Source organism: Myotis brandtii, unplaced genomic scaffold (assembly GCF_000412655.1).
Source record: "Myotis brandtii unplaced genomic scaffold, ASM41265v1 scaffold195, whole genome shotgun sequence".
In the NCBI taxonomy this organism is placed as follows: Eukaryota; Metazoa; Chordata; class Mammalia; order Chiroptera; family Vespertilionidae; genus Myotis; species Myotis brandtii.
Genome location: NW_005357271.1, coordinates 795,339 through 811,270, shown reverse-complemented (window position 1 = coordinate 811,270; position 15,932 = coordinate 795,339). Strand labels below are relative to the sequence as shown.

Sequence of the window (15,932 nt, the reverse complement as noted above, 5' to 3'; positions counted from 1 at the left end):
CCCCCCATGGGCCCTGCTCTGTGTGTGACGGGGTGGAGCTGCAACCTCCCCATCGGCCCTGCCTGTGTGTGACAGGGGGGAGCTCCCCAACCCCCTGATCAGCCCTGCTCTGTGCGTGACAGGGGGTGGCACGGCAACCTCCCCATCGACCCTGCCTTGAGTGTGACGGGGCAGCGCCCCAACCCCCCAATCGGCCCTGCGAGCAGCCCGACCAGGGGCTGTACCTAGGGATTGGGCCTGCCCTCTGCCACCCGGGAGCGGGCCTAAACCAGCACGTCGTTATCCGAGGGGTCCTTGTGCACCAGGCCTCTAGTTATGAATAAAGCTGCTATGGAAATAGCAGTTCTTTGACATTCTTTTACCCTCCCAGGAGAATAAACCCCTATTCTCTGTTAAGATGAGGGGGCCAGGAAGGGGAGCCAGGCATCTCACTCCTTACCAGATAGACTGTCAGCCACTCTTCCAGATCATAGCCCTTATCAACTCCTAGAAACACGTGCTAACAGCTTCTAGGTCTTGGGGAAGGAGCTTTTCTGGTGTCAGGCCATCTGTCCACTTTTAATTTGTTGTTGTTGTTGAGTTGTATAATTTCTTTGTATATTTTGGATATTAACCCCATTTCGATGTATGATTCACAAATATCTTTTTTTATTTTGTAGGTTTCATTTTTGTTTTTGATGACTATGTCCTTTGATGTGTAGAATGTTTTCAGTTTGATATAGTCCTATTTGTTTTTGTTTTTGTTTCTCTTGCCATTGGAGTAAAAAATATCCCTGAGGCTAAGGTCAAGGATCTTAGCACACCTATGTTTTTGCTATGCAATTTATGGTTTCAGGCCTTACATTCAAGTCTTTAATCAATTTTTGAATTAAGTTTTATAAGGTAGTGATTTAGTTTCATTCTTTTACAAGTGCTGTTCAGTTTTTCCAACACCATTTATTGACGAGAGGATTCTTTCTGAATTGTATGTTCTTGACTCCTTTGTCATAAACTTGTTGACTATATATGTGTGAGCTTAGTTTTGGCCTTTTAGTTTTGTTCCTTTGGTCTGTGTGTGAATTTATTCCAATACCATATTCTTTTGATTATTGTAGCTTTTATTATAGTACTAGAGGCCTGATGCAGGAAAATTCATGCACTAGAGGAGTGGGTCCGTCAGCCCGGCCTGCCCCCTCTCACAGTCCGGGAGCCCTCAGGGGCGGGAGGCAACCTGATGATCAGGGGAAGGCGATGCCCCCATCACAGCTCTGCTGCTGCCACTGCTGGCAGCGCAGGCCTCAGCTGGCCGTGGTTACCTGAGCCTTGGGCCGGCCCTGGGTGGCTGGGTAGCCAACATCCGAGGCTTGCCTGTGCCTCGGGCGTAGGCTGGGAAGTTGCCATCCGAGGCTTGCCTGCGCCTTGGGCCGGCGCTGGGCAGCTGGGGGGCTGAAGGGACCTGGGACTCCGGAGGCAGGTGTGCAGAGCAGCCACTGCCCAGGTGGGGCTGAGGGGACTGGGCGCCAACATCTTGTGGCTGTGGGTGCCACCATCTTTGAGGGTTTGGCAGTCAATTAGCATAATCCCTCTTTATTGGCTGTGGGGGCAGTCATCTTGTGAGGGCATGATGGTCAATTAGCATACTCCATCTTTATTAGATAGGATGAAGTCAAGTTTCTTTATTTTAAATTTTGTTTTATTGCTTAAAGTATTACAAAGAGTAGTACATATGTCTCCTTTTGTTTTCCCACTTACCTTCCCCTGGCCTCCCCTACCCCCCAATGTCTTGTGTCCATTGGTTATGCTTATATGCATGCATACAAGTCCTTTGGTTGATCCCTTACCACCCCGCCCCCTGCCCCCCCAAACCTCCCCGGCCTTCCCGCTGTACTTTGACAGTCTGTTCGATGCTGCTCTGCCTCTGTATCTATTTTTGTTCATCAGTTTATAATGGTCTTTATTATCCATAAATGAGTGAGATCATGTGGTATTTTTCTTTCATTGACTGGCTTATTTCACTTAGCATAATGCTCTCCAGTTCCATCCATGCTGTTGCAAATGGTAAGAATTCCTTCTTTTTTACAGCAGCATAGTATTCCATCGTGTAGATGTACCACAGTTTTCTAATCCATTCATCTACTGATGGGCACTTAGGCTGTTTCCAAATCTTAGCTATGGTGAATTGTGCTGCTATGAACATAGGGGTGCATATATCCTTTCTGATTGGTGTTTCTGGTTTCTTGGGATATATTCCTAGAAGTGGGATCACAGGGTCAAATGGGAGTTCCATGTTTTGTTTTTTGAGGAAACTCCATACTGTCTTCCATAGTGGCTGCACCAGTCTGCATTCCCACCAGCAGTGCACAAGTGTTCCTTTTTCTCCACATCCTCTCCAGCACTTGTCGTTTGTTGATTTGTTGATGATAGCCATTCTGACAGGTGTGAGATGGTACCTCATTGTTGTTTTGATTTGCATCTCTCGGATGATTAGTGACTTTGAGCATGTTTTCATATGTCTCTTGGCTTTCTGAATGTCCTCTTTTGAAAGGTGTCTATTTAGATCCTTTGCCCATTTTTTGATTGGATTGTTTATCTTCTTTTTGTTAAGTTGTATGAGTTCCCTATAAATTTTGGAGATTAGGCCCTTATCAGATATGACGTTGGCAAATATGTTTTCCCACGCAGTGGGTTTTCTTGTTGTTTTGTTGATGGTTTCTTTTGCTGTGCAGAAGCTTTTTATTTTGATGTAGTCCCATTTGTTCATTTTCTCTTTAGTTTCAACTGCCCTAGGAGCTGTATCAGTGAAGAAATTGCTTCGGCATATGTCTGAGATTTTGTTGCCTTTGAATTCTTCTAGAATTTTTATGGTTTCCTGTCGTACATTTAAGTCCTTTATCCATTTTGAGTTTATTTTTGTGTATGGTGTAAGTTGGTGGTCTAGTTTCATTTTCTTGCATATATCTGTCCAATTTTCCCAACACCACTTATTGAAGAGACTATCTTGGCTCCATTGAATGTTCTTTCCTCCTTTGTCAAATATTAATTGAGCATATTGGTTCGGGCCGATTTCTGGGTTCTCTATTCTATTCCATTGATCTATATGCCTGTTCTTGTGCCAGTACCAGGCAGTTTTGAGAACAGTGGCTTTGTAATACATCTTGATATCTGGTATTGAGATCCCACCTATTTTCTTCTTTCTCAGGATTGCTGCAGCTATTCGGGGTCTTTTTTTATTCCAGATGAATTTTTGGAGAGTTCGTTCTAGATCTGTGAAGTATGCCGTTGGTATTTTAATGGGAAGTGCGTTGAATTTATAGATTGCTTTGGGTAGTATGGACATTTTAATGATGTTGATTCTACCAATCCATGAACACGGTATGTTCTTCCATCTGTTTATGTCTTCCTCTATCTCTTTTTTCAACGTCCTGTAGTTTTCTGAGTAGAGGTCTTTTACCTCTTTAGTTAAGTTTATTCCTAGGTATCTTAATTTTTTTGGTGCGATGGTAAATGGGATTGTTTTTATAATCTCTCTTTCTGAAAGTTCACTATTGGTGTATAGAAATGCCTCAGATTTCTTGGGGTTAATTTTGTATCCTGCTACATTGCCAAATTCATGTATTAAGTCTAGTAGTTTTTTGATGGAGTCTCTAGGGTTTTGTATGTATAATATCATGTCATCTGCAAATAAGGACAGTTTTACTTCCTCTTTTCCAATTTGGATGCCTTTTATTTCTTCTTCTTGCCTAATTGCAATGGCTAATACTTCCAGTACTATGTTGAACAGGAGTGGTGAGAGTGGGCATCCCTGTCTTGTTCCTGTTCTTAGGGGAAATGGTGTTAGTTTTTGTCCATTGAGTATGATGTTGGCTGTGGGCCTGTCATATATGGCTTTTATTATGTTGAGGTATGATCCTTCTACTCCCACCTTGCTGAGAGTTTTTATCAAAAATGGGTGTTGGATTTTGTCAAATGCTTTTTCTGCATCAATTGATATGACCATGTGGTTTTTTTCTTTCAATTTGTTTATGTGATGTATCACGTTTATTGATTTGCGGATATTGTACCATCCTTGCATCCCTGGAATAAATCCTACTTGGTCATGGTGTATGATCTTTCTGATGTACTGCTGGATCCGATTTGCTAAGATTTTGTTGAGGATTTTGGCATCTATGTTCATGAGGGATATTGGCCTGTAATTCTCTTTCATTGTGTTGTCTTTACCTGGTTTTGGTATTAGGGTGATGCTGGCTTCATAGAATGAGCTTGGAAGTGTTCCTTCCTCCTGAATTTTTTGTAGTAGTCTGAGGAGGATAGGTTTTAGTTCTTCCTTGAAAGTTTGGTAAAACTCCCCTGAGAAGCCATCTGGTCCTGGGCTTTTGTTTGCTGGGAGCTTTTTGATGACTGCTTCAATTTCTTCCATAGTTATTGGCCTATTGAGATTTTTAGATTCTTCCTGATTGAGTGCTGGAATGTTGTATTTTTCTAGGAATTTGTCCATTTCCTCCAGGTTGTCTAGTTTGTTGGAGTAGAGCTGTCCATAGTATTGTTTAACAATCATTTGTATTTCTGTGGGGTCTGTTGTTATTTCGCCTCTATCGTTTCTGATTTGGTTTATTTGGGTCCTCTCTCTTTGCTTCTTGGTGAGCCTGGCTAGAGGTTTGTCAATCTTGTTTATCCTTTCAAAGAACCAGCTCTTGGTTTCATTGATTTTCTGTATTGTTTTTTTGGTCTCTATGTCATTTATTTCTGCTCTAATCTTTATTATCTCCTTCCTTCTGCTCAAAAAAATATTATAAGTATTACAAAGGGTATTACATATGTATCTTTTTTTTTCCCCGCCCTTGACAATCCCCTGCCCTCCCTTACCCCCCAGTGTCTTATGTCCATTGGTTATGTTTATATGCATGCATACAAGTCCTTCGGTTGATCTCTTACTCCCCTCCCTTCTGCCCCCCAACCCTCTCTGGCCTTCCCACTGCAGTTTGACAATCAGTTTGAGGCAGCTCTGCCTCTGTATCTATTATTGTTCAAAAGTTTGTAATGGTCTCTATTATCCATGAATGAGTGAGATCATGTGGTATTTTTCCTTCATTGACTGGCTTATTTCACTTAGCATAATGCTCTCCAGTTCCATCCATGCTGTTGCAAATGGTAAGAGTTCCTTCTTTTTTACAGCAGCATAGTATTCCATCGTGTAGATGTACCACAGTTTTCTAATCCATTCATCTACTGATGGGCACTTAGGCTGTTTCCAAATCTTAGCTATGGTGAATTGTGCTGCTATGCACATATGGGTGCATATATCCTTTCTGATTGGTGTTTTTGGTTTCTTGGGATATATTCCTAGAAGTGGGATCACAGGGTCAAATGGGAGTTCCATTTCCAGTTTTTTGAGGAAACTCCATACTGTCTTCCATAGTGGCTGCACCAGTCTGCATTCCCACCAGCAGTGCACAAGTGTTCCTTTTTCTCCACATCCTCTCCAGCACTGTTGATTTGTTGATTTGTTGATGATAGCCATTCTGACAGGTGTGAGATGGTACCTCATTGTTGTTTTGATTTGCATCTCTCAGCGACTTTGAGACTTTGAGCATGTTTTCATATGTCTCTTGGCTTTCTGAATGTCCTCTTTTGAAAGGTGTCTATTTAGGTCCTTTGCCCATTTTTTGATTGGATTGTTTATCTTCCTTTTGTTAAGTTGTATGAGTTCCCTATAAATGTTGGAGATTAGGCCCTTATCAGATATAATGTTGGCAAATATGTTCTCCCATGTAGTGGGCTTTCTTGTTGTTTTGTTGATGGTTTCTTTTGCTGTGCAGAAACTTTTTATTTTGATGTAGTCCCATTTGTTTATTTTCTCTTTAGTTTCCAATGCCCTCGGATCTGTATCGGCCCAGTCATTGTTTAATAGCATGCTAATTAGTCTCCATATGTTCGATTTTTTTGGATTGTTTTCATTGTAGTTGATTTTCAGTTTTATGCCATTGTGATCTGAGAAGATGCTTGATATGATTTCTATCTTCTTGAATTTGAAGAGACTTTGCTTGTGACCCAATACATGGTCTATCTTTGAAAATGACTGATGTTCACTTGAGAAGAATGTATATTCTGTAGCTTCGGGGTGAAATCTTCTGAAGATGTCAATTAATTCCATCTGATCTTTGAGTCATTTAGGATTGATGTTTCTTTGCTGATTTTTCTTTAGAGGATTTGTCCAATGGTGATAGTAAGGTATTAAAGTCCCCTACTATGATTGTATTACTGTAAATCTCCCCCTGATATCCTCAAGAAGTTGTTTTTATGTATTTGGGTGCTCCTGTATTGGGTGCGTATATGTTTACCAGAGTTATTTCTTCTTGTTGGATTGCTCCACTTAGTATTATGAAGTGGCCTTACTTATCTCTTTTTATATCCTTCACTTTGAGATCTTACTTGTCAAATATAAGTATTGGTACCCCAGCTTTTTTTTTTTCATTTCCATTCGCCTAAAAAACCTTTTTCCATCCCTTCACCATCAGTCTGTGTGTGTCTTTTTTTCTGAAGTGGGGTTCCTGTAGACAGCAGATATATGGGTCATGTTTTCTTATCCACCCAGTTACCCTATGTCTTTTGATTGGGGCATTTCATACATTTACATTTAAAGTTATTATTGATAGGTACTTGTCGCCATTTTTATTCTTTACACCTGTGTTCCTTCTTCGTTTCCTATTTGTTCTTTTTACAGTAGACCCTTTAGCATTTGTTGCATTGCTGGTTTGGTGGTAATAAGCTCCCTCAGTCCTTTTTTGTCTGTGAAGCTCCTGATTTCACCCTCAATTTTGAGTGATAGCCTTGCTGGGTGCAGTATTCTTGGATTCAGACCCTTCCTTTTCATGACTTTGTATATTTCATTCCATTCCCTTCTTGCCTGATGTTTTCTGTTTAGAAATCATTCGCCAGTCTGATGGGGGATCCTTTGTAGGTAACTTTCTGTCTCTCTCTCTGGCTGCTTTTAGTATTCTTACTTTGTCATTGGTTTTTGCCAATTTAATTATATTGTGCTTTGGCGTATGTCTTTATGGGTTCATTTTGTTTGGGACTCAGTGAGCTTCTTGGATTTGTGTGAGTTTTTTCTTCCCTATATCGGGGAAGTTTTCTGTCCTTATTTCTTCAAATAGGTTTTCTATTCCTTGCTCAGTTTCCTCTCCTTCTGGCATCCCAATTATGCGGATGTTGTTTCATTTTGTGTTGTCCCAAAGTTCTCTTAGGCTCTCCTCCTGCTTTTTATTTTTATTTTTTTCTAGAAGCTGCTCTGCTTGGATATTTTTTCCTACTTTGTCTTCTAGCTCACTGGTGCGGTCCTCTGCTTCTTCTAGTCTACTGTTGATGCTTTCTATTGAATTCTTTATAGCAGTGATGTCATTTTTCACTTCTTCCTGGTTCTTCTTCATTTCCTCTTGGTTCTTACACATATGGTTGAATTTGTCTTCCATTCTTTTCATCCACCTTATGACCATCTCTCTGAATTCTTTCTCTGACAGGTTGCTTGCCTCCATTTTGTTTACTTCCTTTTCTGGTGATGCCTGCTTTTCTTTCGTATGCGGGCTGTTTCTTTGTCTCCCCATGTTCTCTTCCGGGTGTCCGGTTATATAGTTCTCTCTCTCACACTATCTTGCAGTCTGCCTTCCCATCGGCAGCCATCTTCCTTCCTCCTCTCAAGCTTCTTTCTTTCCTCCCTCCCTCCCTTCTTTCCTTCCTTCCTTCCTTCCTTCCTTCCTTCCTTCCTTCCTTCCTCTCTCTCTCTCTCTCTCTCTCTCTCTCTCTGTTTCTTTCTCAGGATTGCTTTGGCTTCTTGGGATCTTTTGTGGTTCTGTACAAATTTGAGGGTTTTTTGTTTTTGTTGTTGTTCTATTTCTGTGAAAAATGCCATTGGAATTTTATAGTGATTGCATTAAATCTGTAGATTGCTTTAGGTAATATGGACAATTTTGTAATGTTAATTCTTCCAGTACATGAACATGGAATACCTTTCCATTTCTTTGTGTCATCTTCATTTTTTTAAATGTCTTATAGCTTTCATTGTACAGGCATTTCACAACTCTTAGGTGAAATTTATTCCTAAATATTTTACTCTTCTTGTTGTGATTTTTAAATAGGATTGTTTCTTAATTTTTCTTTCTTATAGTTTGTAAGTAGTATATAGAACCACCACAATTTTTGTAAATTGATTTTGTACTCTGTACTTTACTGTATCTATTAATAATTTCTAATAGTTTTTTTGGTAGTCTTTAGGGTTTTCTTTATATAAAATCATGTCATCAGTTTTACTTCTTCCTTTCCTATTTGGATGCCATTTATTCATTTATATTAATCATTTTTTTTTCCTAATTGCTCTTTCTAGGACTTCCAGTAATAGTGGTGGACTTTAGTTCATGGGTCAACACTCTGAGCAACCGGCTAGGACTTTTCATTGTTGTTCTTAAAGATGGTTATTATTTTTTTTCAAATCCTCACCCAGGGATATGTTTTTATTGATTTTGGGAAGAGAGGAAGGAGGGGAGAGAGAGAGAGAGAGAGAGAGAGAGAGAGAGAGAACATCAGTGTGTGAGAGAGAAACATCAATTGGTTGCCTCCTTTACATTCCTGGACCGGGGATCAAATCTGCAACCTAGGTAATGGTCCTGACCAGGAATTGAACTCTCAACCTTTTAGTATACGGGATGACTCTCCAACTGATTAAGCCATCAGGCCAGGGTGAGAAGGTAATGATTTTTATCCTTTATTCTATTAATGTGTATCACAATGATTTGCAGAAATTGAACCATTTTTGCATCCCTGGAATAAATCTCACATGACCATGCATATGATTCTTTTAATGTATTGTTTTATTCAGTTTGCTAATATTTTGTTGTGGATTTTTGTATCTATTTTTTATCTGAATAATATTATTTGTTAGTGTTCTTATCTGTTTTTGATATCAAGATAATACTGGCCTTGTAACATGAGTTTGGAAGCATTCCCTCCTCTTTATTTTTTTGGAAGTGTTTGAGGAGGATGGGTATTTAATGTTTTTTGAATGTTTGGTAGAATTCACCAGTGAGCCCATATCTGGTCCTGGACTCTTGGTTTTTGATTACTGTTTCAATCACCATACTGGTGATTGGTTTATTTAGATTCTCTATTTCTTCATGATTCAATTTTGGAAGATTGTGTGATTCTAAGAATTTATTCATTTCTTTCTAGATTATCCAATTTGTTGTCATATAGCTGTTCATTTATTTAATTTTAAAATATGCTTTTATTGATTTTTTTAGAGAGAGAGGAAGAGAAAGGGATAGATAAATAGAAACATAGCTGAGAGAGATACATCATCAATCGGCTGCCTCCTACACGGCCCCTACTAGAGAATGAGCCCACAACCTGGACATGTGCCCTGACTAGGAATCAAACCAGTGGCCTCTTAGTTCATGGTTCGACACTCAACCACTGAGCTGGCACAAATTGTTGCTTTTTGATATTGAGTTTGTTACCAGGTTGAAGTAGCTGTAGTTATTCAGAATGCTTTTTGTTTTCCCTTAACCTTTATACTGTAATTGTCTAACAGCCTTTTCTGATATTGAATCACAAACTTCTGATTCTGTTTTCTTATCACCTTACTCAGAGTTTTGGGTACTTGTGCTTTTTGTTTCAGGTAGAAGAGCTCCTTCCTTTAAGCATTTCTTGCAAGGCAAATCTAGTGGTTATGAACTCCCTCAGCTTTCGTTTATCTGGGAAAGACTTCACTTCTTTTTCATACCTAAAGGATAACTTTGCTTGATAGAATATTCTTGACTAACATTTTGTATCTTTTAGTATTTTAAATGTCATTTCACTCTCCTGGCCCATAGGGTTTCATCAGCTGATAGCCTAATGGTGGTACATTTGTAGGTTACCATCTTTTATTCTGTGGCTGCCTTTAAAATTCTTTATCATTGACTTTTGACAGTTTTGATGTGTCTTGGAGAAGGTTTTGTTTTGTTTTGTTTGCATTGAGATATTTAGGTGTTCTCTTAGTTTCATGGACTTTGTATATTGAATTCCTACCTCAGTTGTGGAAAGTTCTCATCTATTATTTCTCTAAATAAGCTCTCTGCTTCTTTCTCCCTCTCTTACCCTTCTGGAATACCCATTTTCATTTTGTTGCCCTTTCTAATGGAGTTGGATAGTTCTCATAGAGTTCTTCATTTTTGAAAAAAATCATAGTTCTCTCTACTCATCTGCCTGAATTATTTATAGATTTCTATCTGCCAGCTCACAATTCTCTCTTCTATATGATCTACTCTGGAGCTCCCACAATTCTCTATTCCATATGATCTGCTATATTTCCAAAGCATTCATCATCTCATTTATTGAGTTCTTCAGCTGCAGAATTTCTGTTTAGGTCTTTGTTAATTTACTTATTCTGCTTATTAATTTTATTATTGAACCCATTGATCTGAATTTCTGAGTTTTCTTGTAGTTTCTTCACGTTGCCTATTTTGAATTCTCTCTCAGTTAGATCACAATCTTCTATGACTTTAAGTGTGGTTTTGGGAGAATTATTATTTTCTTTATCTGCTACCGTGTAACCATGATTTTTTTTAATGGTGTTTGATGAGTTATTCCTCTGGGTGCATTTGAAGTAGCCAATACCTTTCTTATTTTGGTACAGCTTTGTTGTTTACTTTGATCCTAAGAGTCCAACAGGTTGGTAATTAGAGGCCTTTTTAGTTTTCCAGTACATGGTGCCATAGCACATATTTTTGGTTTCTCCTACCTGACATGCCTCTGGCTATATTTGAGCACTAGTGCTTTACTCTCTCCACCAAAGGTGTCGTTGGTGCCTTGTCATTGCTGTTTGTTACTCTGGGATAACTAGTGTCTTGCTGCTGCTAGTGTCGCTGGGGTCACATATCAGAGTCACCAGGATAGCAGTTGCCTCCACCACATCTGATGTCATCTGGTTGTGGGTACTGCTGTGGCAGTGCGATGAGGGTTGGAGGATGGAGAGAGCTGTGTGGTAAATGTTTCCCTCCATGTCCCGTGTGGTTCAGGGTTCAGGATCTGGAAGAGGAGCCGCACACAAATGAAAGAGAAGAGACAAGAGATAATTTGGGAATATTGGGGGACCAGGCGCAAGTCCAACTCAAGGAGAAGGACTTCCCCTGGTGCTCAGGCCGAGCCAACCTTTTATTGGGTTGGGATACACCCCTAGCCCTTAGGCAGGCAATTTCCAGTAACAGGCAGACTAGCCCATCAGCAAGGATTTACATAATAATAAATGGGGAAGTTGCTTCAGCTACCATTGTCTGGACTAACAATGGGTGCACAGCCCTGACCTTTGCAAGGGCTTCAAGGATCACCAGCCTTCCAGGTTCCTTGTCTACATTTCTCTGCCAGTGAAGACAATAGGCGGTTTCCCACAGAGCTGGGGTTGCCTGTGGCACTGTGGCTGGGAGGCTGAAGTCATGTATGTTGACTCTGGGGTAGCCAGAGTCGTCATGGTGGGAACAGGGTTGGAGGTGGCACCTCTGCTGTTCCCCCAGTTCCTACCCCTTTATGTGTTTCAGTCCACCATTTTCAGCTGTACAGATGCGTGGATCTTTCCAATGTCCTGGTGTGTTGGGTGAGGAGACTTTGTTGAGTCATGGATGCTTTACTTGTTACTGATAGAAGGGGAGAGATAAGGGAGCATCTCATGCCACCATGATGCTAATGTCACTACCATGCATAATTCTTTTTTAAAAATAATATTGATGGACACTTAGGTTGCTTCCATAGCTTGGCCATTGTAAATGATGCAGTGAACGTACGGATATATATGCCTTTTTAAATTAATGTTCTGGGTTTCTTCGGATAAATATCCAGAAGTAGAATTGCTGGGTCCTTCTTTGTCTCTTGGTCTCTTCTTTGCCTTTGTCTGTTTTGTCTCGTATAAGTATTGCTACCCCAGCTTTTTTGTTTTTTTGTTTCTATTTTCATGAAATATCTTTTGCATACCTTTACTTTTAGCCTGTGTCTTTCTATCTGAAACAAGTCTCTTGTAGATAGCATATGTTAAGGGTCTTATTTTGTTATTCATTCAGCTGCCATATGTCTTTTGATTGGAGACTTTAATCCATTTGCATTTAAAATAATTGTTGATAGATATGTATTTATTGGCGTTTTATTCATATTTTCTATCTTTTTAAAAAATTTTATTTTCTTAAAGAAGACTTTTAACATTTTTTGTAATGCTGATTAAGTGGTGATGCATTCTTTAGCTTTTTCTTTTCTGGGAAGCTCTTTATCTACCCTTTGATTCTAAATGGAGCTTTGCTGGGTAGAGTAATTTTGTTTGTGGGTCCTTGCTTTTCATCACTTTGAATATTTTGTGCCAAGCCTTTCTGGCCTGCAAAGTTTCTATTGAGAAATCAGCTGACAGTCTTATAGAAGCTCCCTTGTAGATAACTAACTGCTTTTCTCTTGCTACTTTTAATATTCTCTCTTTGTCTTTAACCTTTGGCATTTTAATTATGATGTGTCTTGGTGTTTGCCTCTTTGGGTTCATCTTGTTTGGTACTCTGTGCTTCCTGGACTTTTATGTCTATTTCCTTTACCAGGTTAGAGAAGTTTTGTGTCATTATTTTTTGTTTGTTTGTTTTTTTGTTAATCCTCACCCAAGGATATTTTTTCCCATTTATTTTTAGAGAGAGTGGAAGGGAGGGGGAGAGGCAAAAATCACCTGGTATTTGTCTTTCTCTGTCTGACTTATTTCACTCAGAGAGAAACATCACTGTAAGAGAGACACCTTGATTGCTTGCTTCCCACACATGCCCCAACTGGGGCCAGGGATCGAGCCTGCAAACCGAGGTACGTGTCCTTGACCAGAATTGAACCTGGGACCCTTCAGTCCATGGGCTGATGCTCTAACCACTGAGCAACCAGTTAGGGCATGTCATTATTTTTTTTCAAACAGGTTTTCAATTTCTTGCTCTCTTTCTTCTTCTTCTGGTGCCCTCATGATATGAATGTTGGTAAGCTTGAAATTGTTCCAGAAGCTCCTTACACTATCTTCATTTTTTTCGTTTTGTTGTCCTGAGGGGTGTTTTCTTCTTTCTTACCTTTCAAGTCATTGATTTGATTCTCTACTGTGATTCCCTGTAATGTATTCTTCATTTAAGTTAGTGTATTCTTCATTTCTAACTGGATCTTTTTTATGTTTTCTATCTCCATTTTTATGTTTCCTATCTCTTTACTGAAGTTCTCACTGAGTTTTTCTACATTTTCCTTATGTTCAGTGAGTATCCTTATAACCAGTGTTTTGAGCTTTGCTTTTGGTAGATTGCTCGGTTTAATTCTGTTTAGCTCTTTTTCTGAAGTTTTGTTCTGTTCTTTCATTTGGGGCATGTTTCATTTGTGTTGTTATTTTGGCTGCTTCCCTGTGTTTGTTTCTGTGTATTAGGTAGAGCCTGAATGTCAGTGGTTCTCAACCTTCTGACCCTTTAAATACAGTTCCTCATGTTGTGACCCAACCATAAAATTATTTTCGTTGCTACTTCATAACTGTAATGTTGCTACTGTTATGAATCATAATGTAAATATCTGATATGCAGGATGGTCTTAGGCGACCCCTGTGAAAGGGTTGTTCGACCGCCAAAGGGGTCGCGACCCACAGGTTGAGAACCGCTGCTGTATGTCTTCTAGTCTTGGTAGAGTGGTTTTATGTAGACGGTGTCTTTAGGGCCCAGTGGCTCAGTCTCCATAGTAATCTGAGCTGGGCACTCCAGACTGTGCTCCTTATGTGGGTTGTGTGCACCCTTTTGATCAGCTGTGAGGACTGGCTGAGACCACTAGAGGATCTGCTGTGCAAGGGCCGACCCCATGGAGCAGAACTCACTTCAGTGGGGCTTAGGTACCTTCTGAGTCCACCCCTTGAGTGTGTCTCTCATGGAGGTGGTTTGGTGGTGCTTTGATGTGGTCTGAAGCTGTCCACCTGGTGTGCTGGCTCTTGGGCCTCCTAATAGTTGCAGTCTAAGGTCAACTGCTGCTTGTGCTCTCCCCAGGGCCACCTGGCATGAGCTACAAAACAATCTTTAGATGGTTGCTATTTGTGCTGGCCTTGGAGGTGCCCAAGATAGGCCAAGCTGCAAACCAAGTTAGGCTGCTACTTGTGTCAGGTCTGGGGCCACTTAGAAGAGGTATGGGGTACACGGAGGCCAGATGGTGCTTGTTTGAGAGATTTTAGGAAAATCTGCTGCATGAGCTAAGACAGGCAGTTGTAAGGAAAAGCCACTGGGAAGGGTTTGGGTGGGCCAGCAAGTTGGGTGGGGCAGGGTTGCAGGGAATCACCAGGTTGTTGGAGATTCAGATATCACGGCCTCCTGCGGGCTGTGTGGGAGGGCTCAGCAAAGAAACAATGGCTTCTGCCAGCACTTCTGTCTGTGGGGAAAGCTGCCTCTCCAACCCTTGCCTTAATGCCAGACAATTGAGTTCCTCCCTGTTTGTCCCTGGCACTTTTTGAGCTTCTGCCCCAGCGCTGGAGCTCACAGTGCATGAGTTCAATTAAGTCCCTGCACAGGCTCTTTAAGAGGAACATCTGGGACTTCAGGAGCCCTTTGTCTCACTCAGCTACAACCCTTGCAGGTTTTCACAGTCAAAAATTATGGGGATTTCTCCCACTACTAGGACTCCTTGCTCCACAGTTGAGATATTCTTCCTGATTTTTACTAGGTGTACCAGTTAATAATGCGGATTTTTTTCAATAGATGGAGTTACACATATGGTGATATATATGGGATTTGATATGTATGCTATTTTGTTGTATTGACAGCAAGCTTCAAAACTTCATGTCAAATTTGCTGATGGTGTTAGCATCATAGATATTTTTATGCTTAAAAATGTTGAATTTCGTGCCAAAAAAAGAACATTTGTGGGAAGTTTTAATTCTTTACTTTATTTTGAAGAAAAAGTTATTGTATACTTCAGGAAGCTTATGGTGAACATGCTCCATCTCAAGATACTACTTGAGAACGCTGGTTTAAATGCCTTAAAAGTGATGATTTCTATGTGAAAGACAAAGAACGTTCAGGTCAACCGAAAAAGTTTGGGGACCAACAATTACAAGCATTATTGGATGAAGATGCATGGAAACTCAAAAACAACTTGCAGAAAGATTAAACGTTGCCCAGCAAACAAATTCCGATCATTTACAAGCAGTGGGAAAGATTTTAAAGGAAGGAAAATGCGTGCCACATCAACTGAACGAAAGACAAAGGGAAAACCAAAAAGTCATCAGTAAAATATTGCTTCAACGGCACGAAAGAAAGTCTTTTTTGCATCGAACTGTGACTGGTGATGAAAAGTGGATTTATTTTGAGAATCCCAAATGCACAAAATTATGGGTTGATCCAGGTCAACCATCAACATCGACTGCAAGGCCAAATCGCTTCAGAAAGAAGACAATGTTCTGCGTTTGGTGGGATCAGGAAGGTGTGGTGTATTATGAGCTTGTAAAACCAGGTGAAACCGTTAATACTGATTGCTACTTACAACAAATAATCAATTTGAACCATGCTTTGATCGTGAAACGATCAGAATGGGCCAGAAGACAGGGCAAAGTAATTTTGCTTCCTGATAACGCACCATCACACACTTCAAAACCAGTTAAAGACACATTAAAAGATCTTGCCTGGGAAGTATTAACCCACCCGCCCTATTCACCAGACCTTGCTCCTTCAGATTACCATTTGTTCTGATCAATGGCACACACACTTTCTGAGCAGCACTTCAAAACGTACAAAGAAGTGGAAAATTGGGTCTCTGAATGGTTTGCTTCAAAACAAGAAAAGTTCTATTGGGACGGTATCCACAAATTACCTGAAAGATGGGGGAAATGTGTAGCTAGTGAATGGACATTACTTTGAATAAAGCACTTTTGATGTTGCTCTTGAAATTATCGTGTTTTCTTTGATTACAAA

At 40.2% G+C, this 15,932-nt stretch overlaps 1 protein-coding gene across 8 annotated transcripts in view; it reads left to right on the top strand.

The window, feature by feature from the left end:
* FAM168B (family with sequence similarity 168, member B) overlaps positions 1-15,932 on the top strand; it is a 100,392-nt gene that overhangs the window by 76,332 nt on the left and 8,128 nt on the right. The window lies entirely within an intron of this gene.